An 18,507-nucleotide genomic window follows, 5' to 3' on the forward strand; every position below is an offset into this window, starting at 1 on the left:
CTCGAAGAAATTCGAAGCGAAAATCACCGACTACGGAAAAGAGATCGTTCAACTGAAAGCCTCACTGAATAACGAAGAACAATACAATAGGTTGATGAACCTCGAGATACACGGAGTGCCCTTAAAGGAAAATGAGGACCTAATGGACACAATATGCGAACTTGCCCGCCACCTGAATATCCCCGTTCTCAGTAGAGACGATGTACAGGCCAAACACCGCCTGCTTGCCCGTAGGGAAGCCTTGCCTGTAATAATTGTGCGTTTTGTAAACCGGAGGACAAAGGAAATATGGCTGTCCAATAAAAGTGCTCTAAACGTAGCTAAGACCGAAGGCAGAATCCCGCGAACTGTTTTTATTAACGAGAACTTAACAGCGGCAAATAGGCAGTTGTTTTGGAGAGCACGAACGCTTGCAAGAGAACATAACTACAAATACGTTTGGGTTAAGAATGGTAAAGTGTTTGCGAAAAAAGAAGATGGACAGCCAGTGCTTCGTTTGTCTTCCGAAACTGACTTGGCACAAATATGCTAGGCTCCACATGTTGCTGTTCAGGACTTACAATGCTCTACACACCAGAAGAGTTTTGTAACAACATCGTAAAACACAAGATGTCGATTCTTCCTCTGAATACGCAAAGTGCCAGGTCTAAAATTGACGACTTACATACTTTGTTTAATAACCTTCAACATGCTTTTGATATTGTTATGTTAACTGAGACGTGGTACACAGATAACGATGACATTAATATGTTTATTCCAGTTAGTTATAAACACTTCTTTAAAAATCGTACTAACAGGAGAGGTGGTGGTGTGGCATTATTGGTCAGAGATACGCTGACGTGTGAAACGCTTTGTGAGCTCAGCTCTTGTAATGACATTGAAATGCTCGCAGTCAAATGCCAAAATGATATTTTTGTAGTGGTTTACCGACCCCCGACTACCGGTATCACGGTGCAATTCACTGCCATGGGAAAATTTTTAAATATGTACAATATCTATGTATGTGGTGACTTCAACCTTGATATGCTTAACAATAACAAACAAGCATGCGATTTCACGAACTTCCCAAGCATCACAATGTACTGAAAGTCGAGTGCAATAGGGGTGGACGGTTTGTGTCTTATCAATGCTCTTTAGCTTCATCAGTCTGTTCAAGGCCTTCCACCTACCCGTCCTCCCCTATTACACTCGACTCTCAGTAGATTTTGCTGCTTGGGGCTACAATCGTATGGATGTTACAATGTTATCATACATCCTACACGCGTCACCGATACTTCGTCAACGCTCCTTGATTTGATGATAACAAATCGACCCCCGAGGCAATCACTGCCAGTTTTATCTCTAGTGATGCAAGTGATCACATCCCAAGCAGCACAATGTACTGACAGTCGAGTGCAATAGGGGTGGTCGGGTAGGTGGAAGGCCTTGAGCAGACTCGTGAAACTAAAGAACATTGATAAGACACATACCGTGCACCCCTATTGCACTCGACTTTCAGTACATTGTGCTGCTTGGGATGCCGACATTCATGTACACACCTACAAAGGAAATTGCGGTATCATACAGTCCAAAAGATGGGCGATGAGGAAATAAACGAGTTCAGGTCGCAACTGAGTAATACTGACTGGCACGCCGTATTCACCTCAACATCTGCAAACGAGGCGTATAACAACTTTATGGCTCTTCTTCATCCTATCTATGTTAGTAGCTTCCCGATGCACCGTGTCAAATATCCGTCACGTGCACGTAAACCTTGGATTACGCCTGCACTACTACGTATGTGCAACGTCGATCGATTGCCCTAAACGCAAGCAGCAGAGGCTTATTGCCAGGGAACGCTCGCGCTCCAACAGCAGCTACCGTGAGGCCAAGGTCAAGATCCACAACGAAGAACGCCGCAGGCACCGTAGACGGCGGAAGCGGCGACACCGGGCAGGCTCTAGGTCCGCTGACCAGGTAGCTGGAAGGCCAGCTATATGGAACATGGGTGACTTTCCCCCTCTGCCTGCTTTGGCCTCTCAGGACGCCCCTCACACAGCACCGATCCCCATCACCACGCCCACTCCAATAGCGACGTCTGAAGCCGCCAGCAGTCAGGCAACTTATACTCCGAAAGTCCGCCGAGAGCCTCCAGCCCAAACAACGGCCCACGACTCTGTCGATATGCAGATGGTGATGGTTAAGCTGCTCTTTGCAGCTCTGAGGGCCATCATCACTGCATGCCCCGAGTGCAAAGCGCTCCCGGAAGTCCAATCGATCTTGCAGTTAGAGAAACTAATTGCCCCCACTCCTGAGTACCCGGTACGTGGCCGGTAGGCCCGGCCGGATCCAGCTACCGCCCGTTCTCATGCTGCATGGCTGTACAATATCAAACGACCACGATTTTCCAATGGAACGCAAGAAGCCTTCAGACGAAGCTCTCAGAGTTCCGCCAGTTCGCGTGGAGGTATAAGTTCCCAGTAATGTGTATTTCAGAATGTGGGATTCGGGACGACTTTCGCCTATCCAACTACATCACCTTCGTGTCGCAGCCCAACAACGCTAGAAGCCGAGCGGCCATTTTGTCCGATCAGACATACCGGCTGTGAAGAGGTCCCTTGTAGAAACAAGTGGAGGGGAGTATGTCTGCTGTTCAGTGCGAATGGGTGCGCTTGACTTCACTGTGATTTCCCTGTACTTGCCCCCAGCGACCCGATATGACGTGAATAACCTCAAGAACATTCTGGACGGCCTGACACAACCGTTTGTGTTATGCGGGGACTTTAACGCCCACCACGTCAGCTGGGGGAGCGCACGCTCGGACTCACGGGGAGAACGACTTGCTGTGCTCTTCGAGGAGATGGACCTCCACCTCCTCAATGATGGCTCCCCGACATTTGTACAGTCCCCGCTGATATCATCATGCTTGGACCTCACAGCTGTGTCTGGCTCGATTGCACAACGCTTCACCTGGCAGGTCGACGCTGACTCCCTTGGAAGCGATCACCTTCCACTGCTAATCAACGTCCGCGGCGCGCCAGGGGCTCAGCTGAGGCGCACGGTCAGAAAGACTAACTGGAGCAACTATAGGGCTGCCTTCGAGTCTAGTTCCGCTGATCTTAGGGACGCTAGTCACCACGACTTCTGCCGCGCGGTGGTCAGCGCTACTCGCAGTGCCACCAGCGTCTTCCAACTTCCCGTGAAATTTGCCGCCGTCGATACAGAGTACGCTAAGTTGCGTGCGATACGCCGAAGGGCTGAAAGACGCGCCCGCCGTTCCCGTCTCCCCGCCCACAACCAAGAGGCCAAACGAATACAAAAAGCGGTTCAGAGGCACCTCTACAAGCTGGCTAGGGACCACTGGAGGAGCTTCGCTTCGTCCTTATCTCCGCGCACACCGCTATCCCGAGTCTGGACGGTGCTAAAAGGGCTAGCCGAGCCGGTTACCCAACGCAACCCGTTCCGTTCATTGTCTTTGGCCACGGGTCGCTCAGAGATGAGGTTGGCCGAGGAATATTGCGGCAGACTAACATCGTTGCCTACCGACGGTTTAACGTCTGCTCGAGACATACCTGTGGCCGATGTCCCACCGGCGGAAACTTCGCTCGATCATATGTTTTCACTTCCTGAGCTGGACTCAGCCTTGAGACATTCATCTCAACATACCTCCCCAGGCGCTGACCAGATCACTTACAAGGCCCTACGTAATCTCCCCTTGCGCGGACGCCATCTTCTTCTTAAAATCTACAATGATTCGTGGCGCACAGGGTCGGTGCCTCCAGACTGGAAGTCCGCAATGGTTGTCCCTATCCTAAAACCCGGTAAATCACTTCATGATATTGACTCCTTCAGGCCGATCGCCCTCACCAGCTGTTTGTCGAAGACGATGGAGCGCATGATTCACTCACGGCTAAGCTGGTTTCTTGAAAGTATGCGGTACTTCCCGGAGGTCATGGCTGGATTCCGGCAGGGCAGGTCATCCATCGACAGCGTGATCGATATCGTCTCTAGTGTTCAGCAAGCGCGGTCTGAAGGGCAGCTCACAGCAGCAGTTTTCTTAGACGTCATGAAAGCATACGATAGCGTCTTCCACAGCGCCGTCGTCGCAACTCTGCAAGAATCTGGTGCAGGCGCCCGAGCCGTCTCCTGGGTCCGGGACTTCCTATCTGATCGCACCCTTTTTGTGCGCACTGCCCACGGCGACACAGCTCCCTTCCCGGTAAGCCGCGGGGTGCCGCAGGGCAGTGTGTTGAGTCCATTGCTGTTCAACCTTGTCATCGCCTCACTCCCCGCACACCTACCTGCCAACGTCAAGATCACCATTTACGCAGACGATGTCTGCATTTGGACTTCAGGCACCCGGAGAGACGCGATTCAGCGGCGCCTGCAGCAAGCCCTCGACGTCATTGAGATATATCTCGCCGACAGAGGCCTACGTGTCTCCACAAGCAAAACAGTCGCCATGACGTTCACCAACCGCTCATTTAAAAACTACCCACTCTACGTCGCGGGAACGCCACTTGATTTCGTCCCCCGCTACAAATATCTCGGGGTCATCGTAGACAAACGGCTGTCATGGTTCCAGCACATCAAGGCCCTCTCTACCAAGACGAAGAAATTCGTGAACGTGCTACGGCGCATCTCTGGAGCGTCGTGGGGTCCCTCGTGCAGTGACCTCCGACACGTCCATAACGCAGTTGTGCTGGGGCTGCTACGGTACCACCTCCCAGCGCTCCACGGGATCAGTAGGACGGGTGAGCGAGACCTCCTCAATGCCCAAGCGCGCGGCCTCCGGGTATGCCTTGGACTGCCACGCACGGCTGAAACCTACACCGTACTTGCGGAGGCGCAAGAGACGCCCGTGCATATTCTACGGGACCGAGAGACGCTCCGCATCTTTGCGCGCTTCGTCACGCAGCACCCTCGCCACTACCTGCTGTCCATTGAGGATGCCCGCCCCGCATCGGCCTTTGGCGGAGCCGTCCGCCGTCTTAAGGCTGTCCTCCCGGATCGCTCCTCAGGTGTGTCCTACGCCCCTCCTTTATGGGCCCTTGCCAAGCCCCAGGTACTGACCAGCGTCTCTGGCCTAGGCCGAAAGAGGGAGACGCCGTTAGCCGTTGCGCGTCAGCTCGTACTCGAATACCTATCGACGCATCATCAACACCGTCAAGCGATCTATACAGACGGATCCGTAACACTTGATGGGGCCACTGCAGCCATCTACGTTCCTCAAGGTAACATCGAGCAAGCTTTCAGGCTCTCCCATACCACCTCCTCCACCGAAGCCGAGCTCTTCGCAATCCACGCGGCCCTCCGGCACATCACGACATCGCCCCCAGGAACCTGGACGATCCTGTCGGACAGCAAGGCGGCACTGGAGACATTCGACTCATACTGCACCAAAACAACGGACGACCTGCACACAATGGCAATGTCCCTAGCCAACACCGTCCTTGCTTCCGGGCACAATATATGTCTGCAGTGGATACCCAGCCACATTGGCCTCGGCGGGAACGATCGAGCAGATGCTGCGGCCAGGCGCGCACACGAACAACCCGACGCCGCGGCGCGCATACCGCTCACCCCTTCGGCTTGCCGCATCCAGATCCGCCGCTGGGCCGCCCAAGAGGCGCAGAGATTCATTCGAGAATCCGCCCGTTCCAACGACTTCCTTCGCTCCATCGACCCGGCGGTGGAGTTCTCCCCACCACGACGTCTCCAAAGACCACAAGAGATACTCCTCCACCGACTGCGCCTCAACTTGGCATACACGCCACCGGTCCAGCGCATGATGGGGAGGCAGATCTCGGCCCTCTGCGATGCTTGCGAAGTGGTTGCGGACACATCACACCTCCTGCTGACCTGCCCCAAGTACACCAACCATCGCGATACCCTTTTCCGCTGCCTCGAACGTTTCGGGCACAACCAGCTCACGCTGGCCGCACTTCTTGGCCCTGTGCCTCAGCACCAACAGTGGGCCGTCACAACTGCTTTACTGCACTTTCTGAAGTGCACTGGCCTGGCCTCTAAGCTCTGAGCTGCGCGCTCCAGGAGCCTCACCTTCGTTTTCTTTCTTCTTTTTTTTTTCTTCTCTTTCTTCTTTCTTCGTTGCTATTTTTTTTCCTTCCCTTCTTTCTTTTCGTTTTTGTTTTTCCTCCTTTTTACGGAGACTCACCTTTTCCTCTTCGTCCTTTCCTTTCTATTTATTCTTCGTTTTCTTTTGATTTTTTTTAATGGAATAGCATGCCGACCTTGGTCTGGCAGACCTTTCCTTTCAATAAATATATATTCCCCCCCCCCCCACTACGTATGTTGCGAAAGAAAAACAGACTCTACAAAAAAATTATCGAAACAAAAGACTTGGAAGTCTTTGATATCTATAAAAGGTTCCGCAATAGTGTCAACCGTGCCACTAAACAAGCAAAGGAAAGCTACTATCGGGACCTTTTCTCGGGGAGCTGCGACGCGGCCACTGTATGGAAAAAGTACGGCGCATTTTAAATCCGACTGTTGTGACGGACAATGTTAGTGTCAGCGGCATCTCAGACGATGACCTTCCAAATCAGTTCAATAACTTTTTCTGCAATCTTGCATCGTCCGATGCTGCTGACCTACCACCTCCATATTACCTCTCTCGTGACAATGTCACGGAATCGATATTCCTCACACCCGCAGTCTACAAGGAGATAGCCACGATCGTCTTAAACTTGAGGAATAGCATATCTCTCGATTGCGATGGTTTACAGGTTAAACCGATAAAATGTGTTATCGCTCTATTGCTAGCGCATATATATAATTTGGCCTTAACCACTGGGACATTTCCTGAGCGCAGGAAAATCGCCAAGGTCACTGTAATCTACAAGAAGGGTGACAGTAATCAATTATCCAACTATAGGCCAGTATCCATACTACCAGTTTTTTCTAAGCCGCTTGAACATATCATGCGCAAAAGAATCACATCGTTCTTAAATAAGCATTCATGCATAGTGGAATCGCAACATTCATTCCGAGGAAACAGATCAGCCGAAACTGCATTATTGACACTAAAAGAAAGCCTGATACGAAACTTGCCTGAAACGGAAGTGGGAGTTCCACAGGGAAGCATCTTGGGGCCTATGGTTTTCTGCACATATATCAACGACATTGTTGACATAAGTCCACATATTCAATACATAATATACGCAGACGATGTCAGTCTTTTGCTCACACACCAAGACATTGGCCAACTCAACACTCTAGCAAATAATGTTCTCTCTGCACTTGCACTATGGTCCAAGAATAACGGCATGATTATAAACACAAATAAGACAAAGGCGGTTTTGTTTCGACCCAAAAATAATGTTCCCAGTGTAGCCCTGGACTTACGAATAAATAATGACATTATAGGTTTGTTAAGATCCACAAAAATTCTAGGAGTACCGTTTTGTGACACATTGACGTGGAACGAACATATTACACACATCCAGAATAAAATGTTGAGAGGTATAGGTATTTTAACACAATATCGCTACCTACTTCCAACATCCGCAAAGATTTACATTTATAACTCCATTGTCATGTCTCATGTCATCTATTGCCATTTAGTTTGGGGTAACACTACAGAAACAAACATCCACTCCTTATCCAGGCTGCAGAAAAAAGCAGTTCGAATGATCGCAAACGTTAGCTTTGATGCTCATACTAGAGAACTTTTCAGGCGGTATGCCATGATCCCAATCAAAGAGTTACATTTGTTCCTACTTAGTAAATCTTTTTTTAAAAGCTGTTAAGTACAATAATACGTACTTCCTGGGTCTCGCAAATTTATATGAATGGAGGCACGCCTACCCTTCCCGTGACCTAAACAAATGGATGGTACCTTTTTCATGCACATCATATGGCCTACAGTTGCTCACAGTGACGCTCCCGCGTTTGTTAAACGACTTCTTGGATGCTGGCATGGATCTGTTTACACAACACATAACTCGTAAGCAACTAATAAACCATTTTCTCTGGAAGGATACCCCTGACCCCAATGTGTAAATCAATGGCACGCTCAAGTCGATCGTTACTGGTTGTTACTTGTTGCTCTTCATGACCTGTTTCGTTTAGCTCTTGTTTTTGAAGTTGTTGACGCCAATATATTACGGAGGACCAGATGTGTACAACATTCTGTTCCTTATATGTTTTTCTTTCTTAGCTTATTGCAACTGCTGCACTGCAACCGGGTGCCCGGCCTTAGTCAAGTAGCTAGGCTGCTTTTTGCCGGACACTCGGTGTTCATGTTACGCATGAACGAAATAAATAAACTAAATGAAATGAAATTTAAAAAAAGTCACAAAAATGGCTGCGCCCATGGCTCGTTTTGGTTTGTTTGATTAATTCATTCTCGTAGGAAGACAAAATTGAGGAACGAATGTGAGTTTCGGGGGCAGTCGGATGTGTTCGTTCTGCATATCACAATCGTTTCAACTCATCGGGAAATTGGCGTAGCCGACCTTGAAGGCGTATGCTAGAAAGAAACCTCCAAAACCGGGGCGTACGAACGAGGGGAGCCCCATATTGAATCAGCCAGCGTTGACGCGGCAGCGCTCTGCTCCGCCGCTAATCTTAGCGTAGCATAACGTATATATATACACAGTGCACTAATTATTAGAAAACAAAGCCTGTGCTCAAATATGAAACCCATAAACGGTACACAGACCAAGCATTCATGTACATTACGCATAACAGATGTATGAGGAGTTCAGAAGGTGTGCGTACCGCATGCAAAAAAAAAAAGAATCTGGTAAGCATACACCACACGAAAAAAAAAAAGTTTCTGTAGCAATAGCACACAGCCCTAAACCATTACTGAAGCCTAACATTGGGGAAAAAACACAGACAAGAAGAAACACAGACACGGCACGGACGCCACGTGGGGACCACCACATTCGCCCACGTCACCACACCACCCCGCACTGCCACCGCAACTGCAACGACCAGCCTTGGCCAGTGGAGTGCAGCTCTAGCTTCCACAGTTTCGCCACGAAAACCACCGCCCCCCTTGACCACGTGATCATCCGTAACGAATCATGACAAAGTAGCCGGAAAACGGCGCCAAAAAGCGCGCGCTGGCTGATCGAACTGCGCATGTGCACCGCGTGCCCTCTCCACACCCTCTCACTCGAATTCTCTCTCCCTCCCCCCTGTTCCGAGCGCTTCGCCAGGCCATCTGCTAATATTGTCGAGAAGCAGAAAATGAAGATCCAGAAGACGAAGGGATTCACATGTACAAATTTATTGACACGGTAAACATATAAACAAGAAGCAACATTTAAATGCAAGTAAATCTACACGATTATTACAGAATACTGCAGAATAAATAAAGAATAAATGGTGCCGAGCAACAGAAAGCGTGACTATCATATTATACAATCCTTAAGGGAACCTATTAGGTTTGGACAAAGTAGATATTGTTACACACATACATAGCACGTGATGAGTCGCAGAAGCCATCCGTTTCATCCCAGCACAACTGTAGAATTTTCAGGTGACAGGGGCCACATGCTCGCGGATCGCAAGGCAACGAACAGCTGTCGGCGTCTGAATGAAAGAAAAAAGAAAAGGAACCTGTTAATGATATGGTAAACCCGAGTACAGGCAACGTTAATTGGCTGAATACGCTATGTAAGACATGCTATCGTTACGCGTCTAATGACAACATTCGAGGAGCCCGGCGTACGCGATGCACGCTGTTTTCCTTTTCATGCACACCAGTGTATTAAACATCAGACACATTCAAATAGCGCAACAGAACGCAACAAGTAACGCCACGCATAATTATCTACCAGATCATGACTGATAACCGACAGAAAGCGATGTAATACGGGACAAGGCGTACCTCCATGCACACAGTTAGGCGACAGTATTAAACGTCTGATCACTGACATGCATCATACGTTTGTCTGCTTACCTTTCATTCAGGCGTTCGACCATGGCTCGAACATCTTCGAAATCCACGAAACGAAATCACCGTCTGCTCACATACGTAGACGCCAGCTACACAACGGTCGGTCAGACGGGTCGGCGTCTCGGAGAAACGAACGCGGGAGAATCCACCGGTTAAATGAGCCTCAGCCAATCATGATCGAGAAAGGTCACGTGGGGGACCGGAGCCAATGGAAAGTAAATAGCCGGAATTTGGCGGGAAATGCCAGGGGCGACACTATTTTCGCGGCGGCGAAACCCGCTTACTGTGCCTCCTCTGCCTTGGCTGCGAGCCTAGACAGGAGAGGACAGCGACAAAACCTGTAGCCAATGTAAGCGTCGAAGCAAGCGTCGTCAACAGTTTTAGGAATTGCGCCCATTTTCACGTGCTAGAAATACGCGACGGTCCCTCGGCTAATTCAATAGGGTTTATTCACATGATGTCACGGAAGCGCGTCGTCTGCTCCGACCACGGGGGTCGCACTAGCCCATATAGTACTAGGCTGGATAGCGGATTGAGGGTGCAACCGTACGGTCACCGGCCGCCCCCCCCCCCCCCCCCCCCATCTTGGGAAGCTCAAAACATTGCCGTCCGCGACTCAGCTGCATTACCTGCATGCGCCTTTGCGTAGCATTTTTGTGGTGTCATGCCCGCCTGCTGTGGTTATGGGTGACCGTACTGGCAAGGCACCTGGGACGGCATTTCACAAGTAAGTCACTTGGTTTTACAAATAAATGTGATTTATTAGTCCACGAGCGGGGTGACAAAACGTTGCTGTTGAAGCATGTGCGCGGCACTTTGTGAATCGTATCTCAAGATCTAAACGTTAAACTTTAAGCCGTACGTTATCTGGATAGAGTCATTGTGATTGTCTAGACTTCCTGCAGTTCACGGGTATGGTCTCGGCACGCAGCAGGCGTTGAAGTGCGCTTGTCAGGTGTGGTATCTACGGCTCAGTTTGTTGGTCACGGTATCGACGATTGCTTGCTTGGATTAGCCTTGTCATCCCTTCCGTAATTGATGGCATAAATTGTTCAACGCAGGTTGACTGGACGCCGTCGACGACATCACTGATCTGCAGCAAACATTTTAAAAACAAATGCTTCGACAGAACGGGCCAAACCGTTCGACTGAGGCCTGACGCTGTGCCCAACAAGTTCGACTTCTCAGAACACCCAAAAGAAAGTAATAATGCATACGTCATATGTAGAGGCCGGATTTATATGCACTAAAAGCTGGTTGAACACACATGCATGAAAAATTCATTAATCTTGCTCAAAATATGCACCTCTAGAAATTCACTTGCATGCATTTAAAACACGCGACAAATTCACTGGGGCAAAAGTATCTTACTTTATGCAGTGTACAAAAAGCACGGAGAGTTGAAAGCATAGATCGAGAAGTTACCAGTCAAAAGGAACTCCCCACGAAGTTACCGTGTGAAAAATGTAACTAAGTTAATAACGAAGTTATTCAGCCCGAAACGTAACTCGCAGTTACGGAGTTACTTTAAAAAAGAACGAGTTACTCCCAAGTTACTTCGGACACAAAATAGCACTACACAGGTGCAGCGCGTGTGAGCAGTTGAGTTCGACCCTGAGTTGCCTGCGTTGAGTTTTCGTTCCAACAATGCGAACGCTTTGCATCTTATTCCCTGTGGGCACACAGTGGTTCAGCTTCATTTCAATAGCAGCGGTTCTTACTTCCTGAATAGAATACTGTCATTGACTGAACATCACGTTTTATGACATAAAATGCCATGGAAGAACCGGAGAGAAAGCAAGAAAACAAGTAGACGTGAGTGAAAAGCGAATTAAAAGTAACTTGGAACTTAGCTTAAGTTACTTTGGCAAAGTTACCTGAAAAAGAAATGAGTTCCTCTGAAAGTTACCACGGCGCAAAAGTAGAGAGTTAAGTTATAAGTTACCAAAAAAAGGAACTTAGTTACAGTAATGAGTTGCCTCGAACTCTGGTTGAAAGTGTGTATTTGCATGAAAGTCTAGCCTCTATGAATCATGTTCCCTAGTTGAGAGTTTCAAGCGATGGTTGATGATTGGGATCAGTACTGCATTAGGGCACCTTAAAGCTGCAACTAGTCCAATATATGAAAACACTCCTGAATTATGCATTCATATGCAGTTAAAAGCCACTCCATATTGGATAGGACAGTACTAAGATGGGCAAAAGAATATAAAGAAAAAAGTATTGCATGAAAATTTTGCCTAACGTACAAACTCGTATTAGTGGGACATATAAACACACCAGCCACATGTCTCTTTGGTGCGTTCCAGCATGTTTACTTTACTTACAGACAATAAATAATTTTTCAACCTCGAATGTCTACTCTTTATTCTCCCTGCTTAAGTTTGCGACAATATATGTTTGAATGCAGCCCAAATGAAAACAATGTGATCCGTCTGATCAAAGAAGTTTCCCAGTGCTACAGCAGTATCGGACTGTACCACCTTGCCAAGGAATATACAGAGAAGGTGACAGGCAGGCCTCATCTGCGAAAGAAATTGTCAATGTTGATCATATTCAACAACCAGTAACGCACTCTGCCCACTTACCTGGTTGACTGCTTCAAACTTGCTGTTGCAACTGGACTTGTGATACTTTGATGTTGGAGCTTTCACCACAAGACCTCGCTGCTTAGCCTTTTTATGACTTATTCACTCTACCTCTAGTCATTTTGAACTGTCTTTACCGCGATTTACTTCCCCAGTGCACATATTTCTTGTCGATATGTTTTTACCGTCATATAGCCTTTATATCGCATAATATCATTCTAGTCCTTTGGAAGTGCTTTAGTGCCGTTCGGCATTTCGTGTCATAACTAGTCATATCTAAACTTCCTGTGCAAAGCATAATGTTTATACCCAAGCATATTAAGGTGGTTACATAAGCAAACGTGCCAAACATTCCCTGGCATTCCACACCCCCGAGCAGAAAGGAAATGGGAGAAACACGAGAAGCAACACGCTGCACACGCTGACAGACGACAAAGGAAACGTAACACAACAAATACAACACCACACAAAACCAGCAAATCACATAATCGAAGTTCAAAGTACAAAATTGGAACGAGACGACCTCACACGAGTACAAAATAGACAGGAAACAACATGTATGTGACGGGATTTCACACAAAAAACGTAAGGAATCCAATCACGAGGGATTTCTGCAGCGATCCGTGGCATAATTTTAGCGAAGGAGCAAGGGAAGCGCTCACAAACAGCAAAACTTGTCACAGCTTACATGCATTCCAATGGGCTGTGATGGCTCTTTTGAGCACCGCAATATGGCGGCCGGTTGGCGTACCCTTTGCGCGATACCCTCACCCATACGCTATCCAGCCTTTATACATAGAGATCAGTGGACTAGCCCGGAGAAGTCCACGGAGAAGTAAGGAGACTGAACTCGGCTGGAAAATGACGTCCCAATTCCTCGAGTGAATTGTTGGCCGCGGCGCGGTGCTCGCGTTCCCTCCGGTACTAGCTTCGCGAAATCTCCTGCGCGGCAATGCGCCGTTTTTGCTCGAATACTCTACTAAAAAGCGTTCAAAACGAGTGTTTGTTTGATAAGCATAAACAACGGTGTCTCCAGTAATGAGTTAATATTTTCTGGTCAGCTACAATCCTTTTTTGTAGTTTCTGGTACCTCGTTTTCGTGTCGTAGGTGGAAGCTACCACAAAGGAAGCAAATGTTGTTCTGAAAAGCCACATTTGAATGGCGTGGAGGGAAGGGTATGTTTGAAGCACGACCATCTTGGTCGTGGTTTGAAGCTTTGTAATCGAAAGCCGCCGGACGCAACCTTTCCGGAATCGCGCGTTATGTGGGTCGCCCCATAAGCTGGGACTGAGAAAGTTTTATCTGCAATACGTGCGAAGCAGTTAAGAAACATTTGTGTGTGTGAGTGCAAGGAGGGGCTGGACACTCTGTTGGAGTGACACGGTGGGGTTCCAAAGGTTCTGGCACTTAGTTTCATATTTCTTGTCATGTATGCCAATCGATCGGTTTTGGGAACTGAAAAGAAAGTGAGGGGTATCTAGTCTCCAATGTGTGTTGACCAACACCGACACAAAAAACAGCGCAGAGACAGGACGTGAATAGACAAACGAAGCGCTGACTAACAACTGTGGTTTATTGGGAAGGAATGAAAACAAGTTAGTAGTTGACATACGGATCTCATGGGAAGGGAGGTTAATGAGAGGCATACTGTTATCACCTCCATTATGAATTTCAATTGCTTCGAAGATTTCCCTGGCCCTTTTATCTCGATATCGACCTAACACACGAGTGTCTTCAAGCAGAGGACGGCATCCGCGATCAGTTTTCTTTTTTTTTCGCTGTTCTCTGCGCTTTTTTTTGTGTGTGTGTGTCAGTATGTACCAACTCGCCCACACCGCGTTGCTTTGACCAAGACTGACTTCTACATTATATACTATCGCTTCGATGTTCAGTTTCAATTTACTTCAGCACAAGAATGCTGCTGAAAGCGTTACACGAGGGATTTTACCCCCGCCCCCCCCCCCCCAAAAAGAAACCAATATTGCAACACTACCAAGATATTCCTGCAAGAAAAGCTAAAAAAGCCCTCATTGCAGTAGATATGGACTCCCCCCCCCCCCCCCCCCATGGGACACCAAGATGAAAATCGTCTCTGAGATCCCTACCTTACACAGAAGTACTGAATCCTGTACCATGCGTGTGCATACCTGCGACAGAAATGGGTTCTGGCACCTTGGTATTAAATTCGTGTATGGTGGCATGCGAAATGTAACTCTATCCTCTCTATATCCCAGCGGATGCATCACAATTACGACAAAAAGCTCCTGTTTCCCAAAGCGTTGTGCACAACGGCTGGCAGAAACGCGCGCGACGAAGCTCTCGTGCATCAGCAGGAATGCAAATGTGGATTAACCAGCTCAATTACATCATTTCCCTACGCTGCAAGGTGTTCGTAGGAAGTAATAGTAATCAATGCAAACCATTCATCAATGTACATCTCGTGGTCGTGCGTTGCCGGGGACGCAAATACCCGTACTACCTGTACGATATCAGACAACGACCTTTGTGCTTCTTCGGGTATCTTCTTTATTTGAAATAACAAAAAACGTACTTCCGCGATTCTTGACAGCTTCTTGACTGCGAGAGCAGTACGCTTACGGAGACGTTCAAGCCTTCAAGCCAACGCGGAGCCCCCTTCACGCCGGCTTCCCGACATTGTAAAATAAAAGCATCTCGCTTTGCACCAACAAAAACTATAGCCGAAAGATTCTTCGAGGGATCTTTTCTTGATACACGACAATCGTGTTTACTTATCAAAATATTTTTTTCTGCTCGCACTGGACACACTAGTACATCTGAAACAGCACATTACAGAAACGTCAATTCAGAGGAGCAAGTACCTGACGGAGCGCGAGCGCCTCGCCGCGGCCACAATTAGACTCGAGGAATGGCGACCACGCTTTCTCAACGGAGGCGCGCAGAGTTCGTTCTCCTTACTTCTCCTCCGTGGAGAAGTCTTACTGCAGCGCCGCCGCCATACTTTTGGCACGGAGTCTGTTGCTTTCCTCTCGGGTGTCCCTCCGCTAAGTTTGGCGGACGATTTATTGTGTGACGTGCTCCATACAGTGTATGCGATGCGTTTGTCATGTACATTACGAGAATAAAGACGCAATAAGAGCTTGCCAATAATCATCTGCCTGTTTGTTGTCATTCGCGTGTTACTTTTGTGTGCATGTGAAACGAATGGTTTCGGTTTCCCCTCCCCGCCCTCGTCTTGGTACTGTCGCCGTACGTCGTCCATGCTCGCAGACAGCCGAAAATGCCGGTTAGCTGCGCGAAGTGCAAAATCAGATACAGCAAATCCTGCGGCGTGACGTTTCATTCGTAAGTATTACAGAGCGTACCCAATTTGTAACGGCCTTCAATGGCACATATAGGGTGAAACGCCTCGGCCAGGTGGCGTGCAAGTTCACTGCGTACAGCGCTACTCGCGGTGGCGGAGTAATTACCGTCTCGCGCCAGCCAGGCCACAGGCGCAGCTGTTTCCAGCGAAAGCTAGTGAACGGCTACTTCTGCGTTGTGCCGCCGTGCTTTGCCAGCTATGGCAATGTTGCGTCTATTTTGTGGATTCGGCAAGGTGGAGAACGTGGAAGCATACTTCACAGGAGCGTTATTTTTGAAGATGGTGCACAATGTTTGGTAGAATATCTAGAGCTGTGTGATGGACAGGTATCATTAAGGAATCAACATTGCTACTACACTCAAATCCAAGTCCAGTTATATGTTCTCAACCTGTCCAGGGGTGTTTTGTTTGTGTACAGTCCGAAGGAGACACAGACTGTGGTACTCACTCGGGGTGACTCGTTTCTTTCAGAATTAATCCCAAAGCTAGAGTACTTTTACTTTACATATCTCCTCAATGAGCTCAGTGAGACCCAATAAACTTGTGGCTTATATTATCTGAATATCAACATTTGCTTTATTCTGTAGCAATGTTCTAACAACTGAATAAATGATGCTCAAGTGCAAACCAAAGATGTGTTACTGACTTCAGTGGTTAAAAGGACAGTCTCGTGCCAACACTGTTGTTTTAAAGCCCCACTGCAATTACGTTCCATAGGGTTTAGAGACACATTCACTGCACTGGGATACATTTGTTGGACTGGAGTGCACGAGTTGATGATAGGACGCTCAGGAGCTGTCCTCGCTACAAAAGCTATGCCGCTCCGGGGTTTTCATTGTCAGAACGAAAGACAGGAAGTCGCCCGTGTGGATGAAATTTGGTGACAGCTTGTTTTGTAGGCCTTTTCCTTTTCTTTTTGTGGTCGTAACACCCTCTACTACAAACACAATATTTTCTCCTGTATACGAAAAAACACCCTCGAGATTTTTTCATATGTTGTAGAGGAAGGCTCGTTCTATAAAACTGTGTTGGTTTCAGGAAGGGAGTTGCCTCAGGACAGAAGCCGCCGATATTTCGAACAGAGACTGTTCTTCTTCTGGGCACCGTCCTCATCATTGGCATGGTATTTAAAGGGTTAGGTGTGACGTGTTTAAAGGTTCATGCGAATTGTGGGTCAACAGCCCGGAGGGAAGAAAGGTCCGTACGGGTTTTTACGGCGGGAGTGAATGGCTGCTTTGTTAGAGTGTGGAGGGGATTATGTGAACGTAGTGATCTAGGCTACAGACCGGTTGCAGAAAAATGGAAGGTTCACGAACACGTGGACGAAACGGGACAACAGGCAAGAATTCGCAAGCATAGCGAAAGATAAGGAGGTTGGTGGTTACGTGGGGAAAATTCCAGAACGAGCAATTTTTTTTTAAATATATATTTGTAATACAAAGTTGTGGCATGCAATAAAGAGAGCAGAAAGCAGTGGCCATGCAGAACATAACAGATGATAATGGGGGTAGATGGGAAAAGCATATTTTATTTGTGAAGTGTTTCTAGGGTGCCTTGTGATTTGTTGATACCGGACGGGTGAAGAGCGTTGAACTTGTATATGAGATAAGACTCCCTATCACGTCTGTCACGCCTTAGAGAATTCTTCGCTCATACAACACAAGAAAACAACAACGACCTCCGACTACCATCAACCTGGACACCAAATCACGGCCGAGAACCCGCACTAGACCTGTACATTAAACAAGTAAGCAACGACATCCTTCGCGGTATTTCCCAAAGCTCGCGTGGTCACAACCTCACTAAAATACAACGTGACATCATCAATGCGCTAGCTGACAGAGATGATATCATTATCAAGCCCGCTGATAAGGGTGGGAGTATCGTCATCTGGCCCACAGATAAATATATCTCTGAAGCACATAGGCAACTCAACAATACGCAACACTACCTCAAACTGGACCATGACCCAACAAAGGAGTACACGGCGCTAATAACCCATACCATACAGGACCTCCACGAACGAAAGCTCATCACACGTGATGACCTCAGATATCTCACCCCATCAAACACAGACGCAGGTCGTTTCTATTTACTGCCCAAAATCCACAAGGTACACGCCAACGAGCTCTATACGGCTGACATCCCCGGCAGGCCAATTGTATCTAATAACAACACACCAACAGAAAGACTCTCGAAATTCCTGGACCACTATTTAAACCATATTCCGACAACACTGCCATCGCATGTACAAGACACACCCCACCTCCTCAGAATAATCAGAGATATAAACAACACTCGTACATTTGGTAGGGACACAATACTAGCCACGCTGGATGTGACATCACTGTATACTAACATCCCACACAACGACGGAATCACAGCCCTCTGCAATACCCTTTCTACTACAAACACCAGAAAAGACACGGAAACCATACTCGCTCTAATGGACTTGGTTCTTAAACTGAACTACTTCGAGTTCAATGGTGAATACTACCTACAAGTACACGGTACAAGTATGGGCACACCTGTTGCACCCACATACGCAAATATCTTCATGGGGTTCCTAGAAAACAAAGTTCTCAGCGCCCTCTCATTAAAACCCACGGTGTACCTTCGATACATCGATGATATACTGATAATATGGGAACACGGGGAACATGAA

This window comes from Ornithodoros turicata, chromosome 5 (assembly GCF_037126465.1).
Source record: "Ornithodoros turicata isolate Travis chromosome 5, ASM3712646v1, whole genome shotgun sequence".
Classification (NCBI taxonomy): domain Eukaryota; kingdom Metazoa; phylum Arthropoda; class Arachnida; order Ixodida; family Argasidae; genus Ornithodoros; species Ornithodoros turicata.